Source organism: Mya arenaria, chromosome 16, assembly GCF_026914265.1.
Source record: "Mya arenaria isolate MELC-2E11 chromosome 16, ASM2691426v1".
In the NCBI taxonomy this organism is placed as follows: Eukaryota; Metazoa; Mollusca; class Bivalvia; order Myida; family Myidae; genus Mya; species Mya arenaria.
Genome location: NC_069137.1, coordinates 52155462 through 52171046, shown reverse-complemented (window position 1 = coordinate 52171046; position 15585 = coordinate 52155462).

Here is a 15585-nt window from a genome sequence, read left to right as displayed (position 1 = left end):
CGTACAAAAACAGCTTGATTTGAGCTATATAATACGTTTTCTTAAAACGTTTCATTATATAACGTTTGTTCCAAAGGTAAAACTTATTTGTTCGTTTTGAATGAATGAAAAATACAGAGAAATATCCCAATTCGGTACATACAGTGGAAAGAAGGAATCAACTTAACTCCATGTGCTCAATCTCTAATATGATTATATCAGCAGTACAATTACGATTGTTAAATAAAAAAAATACACAATAAGAAAACCCAATGACTTTGTTGGAAACATTTATATACTTAAATTGGAAACGACAGGAACAAAGCGGTAAAAAGATTATCGAGGCCCATGTGCTACAAGGTAAATGTTTAAGATGTATATTTGACGTATACATCTGTTGTTAACAGAGAATCGTAAATAAAGCATCTTTATTGACGACTGTGTTGCTCATCTGGCTGCCATGTAACTTTTGTGCCTACATATCTTTACTAATGAATGGTAAGAAGCGTGAAAATGTCGAAACCATTGTCGGTGAAAACAACAGTTGATCAGCACAATTGTTGGTCAAAACAGTAATCGGGAAACAATCAAACATAAAGAATAGTTAATGAAAACGTTCGATTTCTTTTACTGACTAACCTGTCCTGTTGTACAGAAGGTGATGTTACCACAACGACCAGATGGTGTTGGTTGAGTGCAGCCGTAACATATTGGTCCTTCCAGAGATCCATAACCTGGCAAAATATTTTTATAATTGTTTTGTAGTAAAAGAAATTCGCACATGATTTTAATTATGTGTCCAGTTTACTTGTACAATATACAATATAATAACAAGGATATATGACTTTTAAATCAATCTCAATGCTTGACTTATATACGTTTGCATATTATTGCAAAACTCTTTTATAATTTGTAGTGTATTAATTGTATTGTTTTGAATGTTAAAATATTTAATATACTGGTTATTTATTAAATACGTCGAAGGATTTCAAGATCAGGTAGATAGCTTATGAGAACCAGCCCATAGGAAAACTCAGCTTTTGATGTATTTCTTTTTTGAGGATTATGATCAGTGGACTGACTTAGATAGAGTATTACCCTGAAATATCCCCAAGTTTATAATATGATGAAGTGTGAAAACGAAATGTAAGGACCTATACCTTGCCGTAATTTACTAACGTAAGCTTAATTCAACAGGAAATCAGTTTTAATCAGCAGAAAAAAACACGTCTTTATTTGGTGAAAATCACTAAATGTCGTGGACAAAAATATTGCTTGAACCCTTATATTGTGACTTTGTAAGTGACCATGTGGTGCTTAACCATTGGATCATTACTTGATCTCTATTCGGTGAAAGGTTTCAGCGCCATTGACCTAGGGCGGTAAAAGGGAAAGATCGGACGGAAGGATAAAGATGGCATTCCTATAACCTCACCACACGTTATGTTCTACATAGTTCTACATTGTTTAAATAAAATATCGTGTATCAAACCCTGATCTACATTGTTCCGCATTGTTTAAATAAAATATCGTGTATCAAACCCTGATCTACATTTTTCTGTGTTGTTTAAAATAATGTTTATCAAATATCCCCCAAAAAACGTTCACGGTTTGTTAGGACAATGGTGTGATGGAATAGTGTTTCACCACTCAGGAAGTGTCCTAAGGCCCCCTGCTGCCTTCATAAAATCAAATGCTCACTGACAAATACTTATTTTGTTCTGATTAAAATTGATCATATAATTATAAATACAAACAAACTTTATATATTAAGCAGTTGAAGCCTTCATTTGAACACAATTCATAATATTTTCTGTAAATAACATACAAAAATCACACAAACACATGTTATTGTTCGAATTAAACAATAATGATTGTTGACGCTTTATCGAACATGCAGTAAATCTACTCAGACATTCGGAGAAAGGGAAGAACATTTGTGATGAACTGGGCATATTTTTTGATGATAGAAAGTACATTGATATGTTTTTACATTACTTTTGTTGATTGTTTTACATTTAGTGAGATAGGGCACAAACTTGGCCCATACAATGACTGCTATAAACATTTTTATAAATTATTTTACTAATTAGCAGATCAGGAATTATTATCGAGTCACGGTCCATGAAATTGTCAAAACTCCACCAAATTCACTCGGCAACGACATTCACTCAGTACATTGATTGTATTATGTTCCTCGACCAAGTAATGTTTTGTTAACATAATGACTTAGTCGACATCCCAACAATATTTCAAATGTTTTATTTTTAATTTTCATGTTAGTTTTATTTCTATTCGAGGTGTTGTTGCAGGCATTGATTCAGAGTTATAAGTTTATTGTTAGCCTTTGAGAAAAGGTATTTAATTTATATAGATATATCTGTTTTCACTATTGTGCGTAAATATGATTACTATATTTTCCTGATCGGTGCTCCCGACACACGATATATCCGATTCATGGGTTTAAAAGAGAGGGGGTACAATTAAAAAGTCTGTGTGTTTCGCTTAAGTTTTGTAATAAAAGTTTTAAAAATAACATACAGATTGCAACTCTCTAAAAATTGAGCTTGAACAGACCTTTGAAAGCATATTATGCAATACCTTAAAATAAATAAAACAATCAAACACTTTTTGGCCTTGATAGATTCTAATCAAGTTATCTCACGTACGAATATGAAAAGTTTGGATGCATGGCGATCCCATAGTATTTCGGTATCGTTTACTAAGAGTAGAAGAGTGTCCTTGAACAAAATAATTTCTTGAACTTATTTTATATGTTAGTAATCAGCAGACAATTCCCTTACAAATGTTACTAAAGTATGTTCGGTCAGTGAGCATACCAAATAGTAATATTATCAGTGAGTATATAAAGCGGCAAGCTTATATGTACGTCGGATACCTTAATATTGGCTTGAAAGAAAGGAGCGAGCATTGAGTAGTGGTATACCATACAATAATCTTTATTTTCCTCATAAGAACACGAACAAACATTTATGAACTATGTTAGACCTATTGTATTTCCTTTTTGAGATAAAGAATATAGCGTCAGTCTGCGGTTGAAAGCTTCTTTCATATATATATATATATATTAACAGACGTTTAGATCAATTTAATGTCAAGTCCAAAGTATCACTATAGCTTTTCCGGTACGCCAGTTAAGCAATTGTGAACAGAAAGTGCAATTAACATTTATTTTCCCTTGTAGAAATTGTAGGGAAGGTCTTTTTGTATTTTATTAAAATAATAAGTAACAAATGTTTCACGTTTGCGTTTAGTACGATCGAGCAACAAAACTCTCATTAAATAATACGTCATTTTTTGGAGATATGCCACGACAATGGATGTTAATATGTGCGCAACTTGGCGTATTCCTTTTTGGTATGTTGGATAAATCTACTACTTCGTTTTATAAATCTACTACTACTACTAACACTACTACTGCTACTGCTACTGCTACTGCTGCTACTTTTACTACTACTACTACTACTACTACTACTACTACTACTACTACTACTACTACTACTACTACTACTACTACTACTACTACTACTACTACTACTACTACTTGTTTTGTGTACGATTGGATTTTCCACCAAAATCTTCATTACGGTTTGATTTGTAATGTATCGTTTTAAGGGTGAGATGTGTACTTGTGATTTGTTTGAAACCTCTATTTCAGCTCATGTTTGCTACGTTGGCAAAGCCATGAACCGGTATGGAACGATGTCAGTGGTAGGACCGGCTTTTGTGCACAGGGAGGTAACACTTAAAGCGACACCATTCTACCCTTGGGGATGTGACGTGGAATGGATATGCATTAAAAATGGTAGCCCAGTACTCGAAGCAATGAATAACTGGTTATGAATATTTATTAAATACGTCGAATGGTTTCAATATCAGGTGGGTAGCTAATGAGAACCAGCCCATAGGAAAACTCAGCTTTTGCTGTATTTCTTTTTTGAGGATTATGATCAGTAGACTGACTTAGATAGAGTATTACCCTGAAATATCCCCAACTTTATGAAGTTTATTAAGATGAAGTGTGAACACGAAATGTAAGGACCTATACCTTGCCGTAGTTTACTAACGTAAGCTGAATTCAACAAAAAATCAGTTTTAATCAGCAGAAAAAACACGTACTTATTTGTTGAAAATCACTAAATCACGGGACAAAAATATTGCTTGAACCCTTAAATTGTGATTTTGTAAATGACCATGTGGTGCTTAACCATTGAATCATAACTTGATCTCTATTCGGAGAAAGGTTTCAGCGCAATTGACCTAGGGCGGTAAAAGATAAAGATCGGACGGAAGGATAAAGATGGCATTCCTATAACTTCACCACACGTTATGTTCTACATAGTTCTGCATTGTTAAAATAAAGTATCGTGTATCAAACCCTGATCTACATTGTTCTGCATTGTTTAAATAAAATATCGTGTATCAAACCCTGATCTACATTGTTCTGTGTTGTTTAAATAAAATATCGTGTATCAAACCCTGATCTACATTGTTCTGTGTTGTTTAAATAAAATATCGTGTATCAAACCCTGATCTACATTGTTTTGAATTGTTTAAATAATATATCGTGTATCAAACCCTGATCTACATTGTTCTGAATTGTTTAAATAATATATCGTATATCAAACCCTGATCTACATTGTTCTGAATTGTTTAAATAATATATCGTATATCAAACCCTTTCCTTCATTGTACTGCATTGTTTGAATAAAGTATCGTGTATCGAAAACCCTGATCTACATTGTTCTGTGTTGTTTAAATAAAATATCGTGTATCAAATCCTTTCCTTCATTGTTCTGCATTGTTAGAATAAAATAGCTTGTATCAAACCCTTGTTCTGCATTGTATTAATAAAATATCCTGTATTAAACCTTGCAGTAGATTGTTCTGCTTTGTTTAAAATAATAATCAAACCCTGTACTCCACACGCGTCGTTTGTACACAGATCCTGGCTACAGCATTGTGTGCAGTTACTGGACTGGTTTGTAGGTGACACTACGTGACAATCCTGCATGCAGATAACCATGTATGTTAACAACACCTTAGCTAGCCTGTAGATGACACATTGTGACAACCCTGTGTCAATAATCCTATGATAGAGGGCCCCGTTTAATTAAAATCGTAGGGCGTTGGGCTAGGATCGTAACCTTCTATGCGAAACTCCGTCATGGACGTTACTGCGTTTCCATTAGAGTATCGCATAGATAATGTCCTTACCTTTACGGTCGTATGTGCGCACTTTTACCAAAGTTTTACGACTTAGATATCTTATTAAAACGGAGCTCTGGCCAATAATGGACACGTGATCATTCTGCATGTAATTAATTATATACAGCTACTGGCTAATATAATCCACTGTGTTACAAGCCTGCTTCTAAACAATGATATAATGTCAACAATGCCTGTACTGACCTGCAGAAGCCATATCAATACCCTGCATATAATCAATCATGCAATGATCATATTACATAATCGACACGTTGTGGCAATCCTGTGTAACAGGACCATACAGTATTCACTATTACTTAACGGGTCCGTATACGACAGGTTCTTACATGATAACAGTTTAATGGTAGATAATTGCTCAAACTGGTCAAAGTAATATATACTTACAGCTATTTTTCCCCTTAAAATAGTCAGATTGAACCTGCTCCTAATTGACACTTAATGACAACACTTGATTATTATTATTTAATATACTCACAACTATTGTAGAGGACACATTACCACGTTTCTGATACATGTATATACATAACTTAATTTGAATTCTATAGCTTATGTAATGGAAAAGTAAATGGATTTAACAACTACAACTTGTTTCTTACATCTTTTGGAGAACAACCCATGTCATATTTCGTCTCACCGAGGCCGTTGACAAACTTTACTGCTTTACATACCTGCATGGTAAAAATACCAATAAAAATACTTACAGGTGTTATTCCTGATCACATTTTCGTACGATTTTTAAATAGAAAAAATGACAGAAAAGCACACCTGTGTTTTCCTCTTTAATACTTTGTGTTGCAGACTATTACACCAAACAGAAAGATAAAACGTAAAATTGAACAAATAGATTAACATGTTATATCTTAATATTTTATATATTAAATATTATGAAAGAAGCTACATAAACAACGCCAAATAGCCAAATAAGTATTTTTGTATTTTATACGTTCATGTTTGGTTAAACAGGTTCACTTAATATCGACCACACATGTAATGTTTATCATAACCTAGTTTCCAGCCAATGAAATCACCTATCCGCCTCCAATAATGTCAACGCTTAATCTTTAAATCATAAAGCTACAAAATAGAACTTGACATGCATGACGTCATAATTTGGTTCCCCGCCTGTAGAAAACAGGTTTTAATTTATAACAGTTAAAATATTTTGTGTAAAATCCAAACGATTAAGAAGGGTTCCTTGTCTCGTTCCGCTCACTCTGTCCTTCTTAGTCATAATGATTTTACATACATTTACCAATAAGAGGCAGATAAAACCTGTACATTAACATTAGATCATCATAAACGCAGAGACAACTTACATCTCAATCGTTACGTTCTAGTTTAAAGGCGTGGGTAAACGAAAGCAATTGTTTGAATCTACAAACAACTAACATCTCCATCGTTACAATGGCCAATTCTTGTACAAAGGCGAGGTAAAGCGAATGCAATATTTGAAATCTACAAACAACTTACACCTTCATCGTTATAATGGCCAATTCTTGTACAAAGGCGAGGTAAAGCGAATGCAATATTTGAAATCTACAAACAACTTAACATCTCCATCGTTATAATGGCCAATTCTTGTACAAAGGGGAGGTAAAGCGAATGCAATATTTGAAATCTACAAACAACTTACATCTTCATCGTTACACTGGGCAACTGTTGTACAAAGGCCAGGTTAAGCGAATGCAATATTTGAAATCTACAAGCAACTTACATCTCCATCATTACAGTGGGCAACTGTTTTACAAAGGCGAGGAAGAGCGATGTTGTTGCACTGGAGACACGTCAGGCAATCCGCTACAACACAATAAGTATATATTGCACAAATTATTCCTAAATTAACATTTCATATGAATATTTACTTTTATTTCCTGTTTTTTCCTTTGGTAAAACAATACAAAAATATATCATTTTTTGTTTCAATATAACAACGAAAAATACAGGGACAAACCCATAGTTGAAAATTCAAATATAAACCCTGTTTTGGGCATAAGGCAAGGCAGCAATGTCATGTAAACATGCTACATTTGTTGCTTTATTATAAAATATTATGGTAATTTTTGATATTGTATTATGCGAGAAGAGATGGGCGAACATATGCTTGATACACGATTCGTTTATAGCTTTCTCGGTCTCACGCAATGACTCAACAAATCAACTGCGCTTACATTCTCAAACAATGATTTAAAAAACATACTTGATAGGTATTTGTATATGTTTATGAGAATAATCATAATTTTGAGTCAATTACATAATTGTGGTGCATTGCAATTATGGATACAGATATAAATGTTGATCTATTTTCAATCTTTTAAAACAGTCTTACCTTGTTTAGAATCAATTGCCAACAGCAACATACATTTCAAAACTACCCATCCTTCCATTATGTTACTTTTTAAATAGAGCCAGAGATAACAAATTTAAATTATAATGAACAAAATACAACACAATATTAAATCAATTATTTTAGACCTTCATTTAAACAACTGTACTCTTCGAAAGCTCTGGTGTCTCTGTGAACTTTGACAGTGTGACGCAAGCTTGTGTTCCACAAGAGATAGCGGCGATCTAGTATAATCAACCAGAGTTCTACATATTAACTTATCAAACATCGTATGATAATTGCACTTGGGTGGCATCAAACAACGTATGATAATTTGCACTTGGATTGCATCAAACATCGTATGATAATTGCACTTGGATGGCATCAAACATCGTATGATAATTGCACTTGGATGGCATCAAACATTGTATGATAATTGCACTTGGATGGCATCAAACTTCGTATGATAATTGCACTTGGATGGCATATGAAACATATACAAGTATATTCGCATAAAAAGTTAGTTTAAACAGTATTTATTTCAAATTTAAATATACAAGGTATTTAACAGCAATACAAATAATAAGGATTGGAAAACAAGCTACTTAAAACTTATGTAAATTCCGTTCCTAATAGTAATTTAGTTCAATAGACATATAATATTCAAATCCGATCAAGATGCTTAAAAAAAGTTGTGTGGTATATTTGCTTACATAATGTTATCATTTCTAAAACATGTAGCTATATAGTAGGTCTATCATCTCATGCATGACACACTGCCCCTACACCGAAAACTATCCGAACAGACCCGATCAAGCATCGAATCTCTTTGAACTTGATATAAACCTCTGCACACACAGAAATATATCCTTGTTTTGTTCAAAAGTTAGGCGATCGTCACCGAAATGTAAATTATGAATAGTTGGTGCACAAGGAAGGTCATTGAAACATCGCTGTCGCTGGGTGGAGTATAAAGGGCATATCATGAGGAAATGGGATGCATATTCAATTGCGGTGCATGTACATGAAGGGGAGTCAATGATATTTTTTCTGTGAAGATCATAGTTAAGCGAACTACACCCAAGTCTTGGGCGACAATGCATGATTAGGTTGCGGCGCGAACCGACATTGTAAAGTAAAGATGATTTTGTGGAGTGTGTTTGAAGTTTGTTTTTAAAAGATTGGACTGTTTCCGAGTGTCTTGTTGCTATTGGAAGGGAGTTCCTATCTCGGACTGTAGCAGGAAGGAATAATGACGCATATGACTGGGTGCGACAAACTGGTAGTTCGGAGTTTCTAAGTAGATATCTGACCTGAGACTGGGCGGGAATCAACGACTATAAATATTCGGGTGTCATACCTTTACTCATATAATAAAAAACAAGCCTATGTATTTGCCTTTTAATTGCAAGTTTGTCCCCTTTCAAATCAGCCATAAGACCCTGTATATTACACAATTAAGTGGCACCGGTACCTATCCTCGCTCCTTCGATCACTCTATATGTTAGCACTACAGTTGCCTCAGACAACGTCCTCATACTCCAAAAGAGGTCTAATTAAGCCTTTATACATGTTTTCAAGGCAGTTACGAGAAAGCATGAATTTAAGGGAACGCATGATATCCAATCTCTTCCAAGTTTTGTCGAGAACCGCAGTGATATGATCTTTCCATTTAGCATCATCAGAAAGGCAGAGACCAAGATGTTTGTGAGAACGAACACTTTGATCGGAGTATTGTGCATAAACAATGGAGGTTGAATCCCTCTATCACGTTTCCTAGAGAAAATAATTGATTCTGTTTTGGAAGGATTGAAAGTGACAAGCCATTTAGTTGACCTAATAGATAGTTTCTGAAGATCAGCATTAATTACAGCAGCTGAAACTTCAGGTGTCTCGACCACAATGTAAAGGCTAGTATCATCTGCAAATAAACGAACGTTAGCTTCAATATCATCAACGATGTCGTTTATATAAATGAGAAAAAGTAGAGGACCGAGAATAGAGCCTTGAGGCACTCCCGCAAGCACGTCTGACCAAGATGAGGAAGAATTTGAGACAGCGACTCTTTGTTTCCTACCGGAAAGATACGATGTAAACCAATTGAGTAGATTCCCTCTGATGCCAAAAGAAGACAGTTTGTGAATTAGGCCTCTATGCCAGACTCGATCAAAAGCTTAGATATTTTGCAAAAAAACTGCCCTCACCTCCTTCACCTCGTCAAGAGGTTGAAAAATTTCATTATAAAGGAAAGTAAGTTGATTAACTGTAGAATCCCCTTTGATGAAGTCAGACTGATGCGGAGTTGCTGACAACGTAATTGTAAGGCTTTTTGTGAATACAGCGTTCCATGAGCTTGCCTAGACAGCTAAGGAGAGAAACAGGACGATAGTTTGAAGGGCCTTGTAGGATCAGACTTTTTGAATATAGGAGTAACATTTGTAAGTTTCCATGACGCTGGAAATGTACAGGAATCAATGAGTTTGGAGAAAAGAAGTAGACAATGGAGCCGCCAGAACACATGCACCCTCACAAATGAGTGTAGGATTTATTACATCTGGGCCACTAGCCTTTGAAGGATCCATACAACTAATAGCATCCTTCACATCCTGTGTAGAAACTTTCTCATGTTCTCAAGAGAGCTTCCAGTCACATCAATAATATCAGGAAGTGGATTCTGTGAATCTTCAAGAGAGGATTGTGAACAAAAGAAGTTATTTAACAAAGTTGCTTTTTTGACATCTGTTGAGGCTTCATGGTTGTTATCAGACAAGGTGGGAATGTGGGACGTGTTTCTATTAGTGATTTGCTTGGCAGTTTTATACCATACCTTTGTTGAGACGTTTGTTGAATTTAATTTATCTACTAATTTGGTATTATGGTCTGCTTTTGATTTCCGAATAATTTTGGTCACATCATTTCTTGCTTTTTTGAAATTACTCCAGGCTTCATTGGTATTGAGGCGTTTTGCATGTTTGTGTAATTTGGTACGTTTTCTGATAAGCTTTCTGATATTATTGTTCATCCATGGAATATCGTGTGGCCTAATTGTTGCTATTTTATTTGGGACAGTCTCTGAAGCACACGAAAAAGTGGTTTGAGCAATTTCAACGGCAACATAGTCAATATCATCATTGTGTATAAAACTCAAAGTCTTTCATCGCCATTTTGTCTCTGTAGTCATCATAAATACCATTATCATATAACCAAACACGACGTTTATAACAGGTCACTTTAGGTTTGTCGAATTTTAAAACACAAACAACAGGACAATGATATCTTGTAAGATCAGGAATAATTGGGTCAGGAACAAAACTTTTAATAATATTAGTTGGTGTTTTTTACAAATATAAGATCAATAAGTGAGCATGACCTTTCGGTGAAGTGAGTTGGTGATTCAATCAGAGGTGCACTACGATGTTTGCACAATTGTACTGTCCACCTACATACCATTTCAAAAGTTGTGTTTAAGCGCGATTAACGTCCTTTTGTTGCCATTATATACACTGATTTTAAAAGATTTGCTCTTAATCTAAAATAGTTCGGTAAAAGGCTAGATACAAATGTCTGCGTCTGAGGGACACTCGATCGTGAAAAGTTAGTGTAAATTCCTCAGCGATTTCTGTGAATTTGTACGTCCTTATTGTAAAAAAAATCTTTTATTTCTTGTAATGAGTTCAAAGTTGGATACATTGTTTTTATAAACAAGCCGCGATTTACAAGAGTCACGTTTACTTATCTACCTCTGAACGCTCTTTCTTTGATGTGTTTCTAACCTTTCTTCGAATAAAGACGAAACAACGGTAACATAATGAACGTTAGACGTACGTGAAGTACTTGTCGCTGATACAGTAGACGTATACATTAGCACCGAGCCTTAAAAGTAGACCTAGGTCACTTTTCACTCAGTTATAAGCCATTCCAGGTCAATACAAAAGTGTAGTGCTAGTTTGTTTGTAGCGTTTGTATTTGTATACGTGGTGTAAGTTTATTTTCGGTGTTTGTATTTGATTAAGTAATGTTAATATGGCTGTGTCTATAGTCTGCTACGTTTTCGCCTTTCTTGTGCCCCTCAACTGAGTTATTTTTTTTAATTTTCGACTGCTGCGCTATTACCTATATTTTTCATTGTATCATTGTTTAGAATAAAAAAGGAGCAAATATATATAGCTTATCCGTGCTAGATTATCAATAAGATTGAATATAGGAACAAAATTGAAAAGACAAACGACCCATTTACCGACTATATACTGTTCTTATTTGATTTCTTAATGTCTTGGTCAACGAAACTTTCAAAATAAAGAAACGTGATAAATGTGGAGGGTTTTGAATACGAATTGTACATATCTTATCTTTACCGTGTTATATGTTATCAAACCATTAAATGAAATATGACACATTAATGATTTACTACATGTACAACAGAAAGCAGCAACAATAACCAAATAATAGTTTATTGAACTGAAGTGTTACATAAATGGAAGCCGGTTTCGTTTCTTTTCAGTTGTAGCAACATTCGACTTTTATTTAAACATCATTTTACTTTCTTTTAAGCTTACACTTCCCATAAATGCATCATATGTCATCCCTATGGCGTTGTGAGTGCCAGGAACGAAACATTGTCCATTTAAGTTGGCGTAGTAACACTTATTATACCAGCACGCGCCTTGCTCTAGTTTGGCGCAGTCTGTGCGGGACAAAGAGTCTGGGTCATGGTCGAACGTCGAAAATTCCAGACCGTTGTGGTATGGGTATAGGTTGCCGGGAAGGGTCACTACAATAAAGGTTTATATAAATAGTACCATGTATAATGCCAGACCGTTGTGGTATGGGTATAGGTTGCCGGTAGGGGTCACTACAATAAAAGTGTATATAAATAGTACCATGTGCAATGCCAGACCGTTGTGGTATGGGTATAGGTTGCCGGGAGGGGTCACTACAATAAAAGTTTATATAAATAGTACCATGTACAATGCCAGAACGTTGTGGTATGGGTAGAGGTTGCCGGGAGGAGTCACTACAATAAAAGTGTATATAAATAGTACCATGTGCAATGCCAGACCGTTGTGGTATGGGTATAGGTTGCCGGGAGGGGTCACTACAATTAAAATTTATATAAATAGTACCATGTATAATGCCAGACCGTTGTGGTATGGGTATAGGTTGCCGGTAGGGGTCACTACAAAAATAGGCTTATATAAATAGTACCATGAACAATGCTTGACCACTATCATATGGTGAAAGTGCGTCCGGTTCGGTCGCGATAGAAAAGGGTTTATATTAGTAAATATTATCAACTCTGACAACAACACACTCTTTCCAATATACAACAAAATATAGTTAAACATTCATCGCCATCTGCATGCACATATTTTATTTGTAAATGTAAACACACATTCAATAAAGAAATGAACTGAACTTAATTTGAAGAGTAGAGTCTAATTGTGTTGATTGGACTGTAAGATTAATTGCCAAAACATCTTATTGGAATCATTGAAATAGTTCCAAGGATAAGCAAACAAATTGTATTGAATATTTCCCTGAGAAAAAGGCCGTATAGTTTAATGAGTCGATCCTTTTGCCCACATGTAGAACACATAGTCTCTTGTACGTCCTTGTCCTGTCGTTTCCAGTGTATTATTTAGAAAAACACAAAAGTAATACATTGTGTAAAGAATTGCCAAACTGCAATGAGATCGGAATCACTAGCTATATTGGGAAAACTAAATATACATGTATATATGTATAATATATATGACTGCGTATAACTTAGAGGTTATTCAGTAAAATAATCGGTTTACACATGATATGATATTCTTAAATCCACAATGTCTTTAGCTTACTCCTAGTTACACAAAGAGATATTATTTCAATTTTCGTATAATTGATACATTTTTAATAGAGCATGTTGGGTCCTTTCTATTGAATGAGTATGAAAATGGATGCATGAGATCTCTGTATGTATTGCTTGAGTGACCTTTGTCTAGTAAACATTAGGCTTATACTTTGTCTTCGTAACAGGGAGAACATTTGAAAGGTACTGCTTGGTGAGTCCCTGTATGTCCCTATATTTCCCATTGTGTTACTTACTAATCAACGAGCACGATGAGTTAAAACCTTCACAGATTAGCCTTAATTGCGATACAAATTTAAGACCGAAAGTTCTTTCCTGCATATAATGCGCATGCACTTCGTTCAGCTCCGATACTGTCTATTTAGGGTATGTGCGTATCAAAATGGGCTATGAGCTTAGCTTCTAATTCTGCCATTTAATTCGCACTATGATTGTTGTCCAGATATATCCCCCCCCCCCGTTTTTTTATGGGAATTGCCATATAACAAGATAACAAGAACATGCCCTTTCGAATTCTTAGTCAGAAAAATCATGTTACTCCTTTTTGAAATATCAAAATATGACTTATTTCGCTTTTGCGCTTCCTTACTTGAGCGTTGCCAACTTAAGCCATTATGTATAACTTGGTGACAATGTTAAAATTTATATCTCAACCAAGTTCCATTGATACCCAGCTTGCGCTTTTCACTCTGGGTCTTGAGTTGATTTCACTCTAACCGAAACATTTGGCCAAATTCAATATGTCAACACACTAAATATAAAATTTACAAATGAAACGAATTATTTACTATGGAAGTATGGCCCTTGAAACATCAACATTTGATCAATTTTTTATCATTTCTTTTACTCTAGCATTCTAAGCAACACCTTGTTACATTGTTAACGTGTGTACTTTTCTGACTAGGTTTTATTAACATCCAGATTACACTTTTTATTCATTATTGTGCATTATTTGTAGGATTGGCGTTGCTGTAACAATATAACTCAATCAAAACAACATGCTTCAAACACAGCAATAATGATTTGAATTCTTATTTATTATATTTTATATACATTATATACAACAAAGTGTATCATTTTCTGCATGTGTATTGACATAATAACCGTACATACAATAACTAAATACAACAGGAGAGCCGCATAGCTCCGGAAACGTTCTTCTGTTGCTGTTGTCGTTGTTTGTAGGCGATATAAAAACCCTATAATCATTGCAAACATGGAAATGGGCCTTGCTATACATGTGCATATTGTTTCTGACAACAAACCTACCAATATTCATTTGAATATATTGTAGAGTCATGTCCAAGGTTAAAGTGTTTGCATGACGAAGTCAACGAGGCCGACAAAAAGGCTTTTATCCCCATGACTGTTTTTCTTCGATAATCAAGCATATCCATTCATGAAACTAAAATCAATTTAAGGAGGAAAATGAGTGCATGTTAAATACAATTTTGTCATTTTATAAGCCTCTAACCTCGTTGGCTCGAACTCGCTTGGCTCGAATTCCTCGTTTGCTCGAGCAGGATTTAAAGGACCGATTTCGTTATACTGAATGTAGGTAAATACGCCTGGCTCGAATTGTTCGAGGCTCGAAGTATTTTCGCCGGTCCCCTTTTGAGTTCGAACCAATGAGTTTCGACGGCATATACAATTGTTAAGCACTGTCATTTTTGTGTCAATATCTCTTGTGGGACTAGCTTCTTTCTCAGTTGTACACTTATCACTTTGTAAAATTACTTATTGAAAAAACTAGCAGGAAAAGTATGAGCAATAAAGCAAGTTCAACTAAGTAAACGCAGAGCTTAGAAAATATATAAACCAAGGAGGTTATTCAAATCAAATTGCCAAAATGAGTTTTTAAATCGCAGGCCTTGAATAGGTCAGTAAGTTTAAATATATTTAGCCAATTTGTTCTAGTTTCAACATCACCATTTTCCCCAACAGTACTCTGTATTGGATCAAAACATGCAAAAAAGTGTAATTAAGCAAGAAACACGGTGAAACAAGTTTACAAATATGCTGATACTTTACTAGAGGACTAACAATAAGTGTGCATTTGAGCAAAATTATCAAAACGAATGATCAAAATCGGTTAGTTTATGCTGTTTATCACTAATTTAACAAATCAAAGCAGCTATGATATAGACAGGTGTTTTCTCATAGCATTTGATCAAGGTCGAAA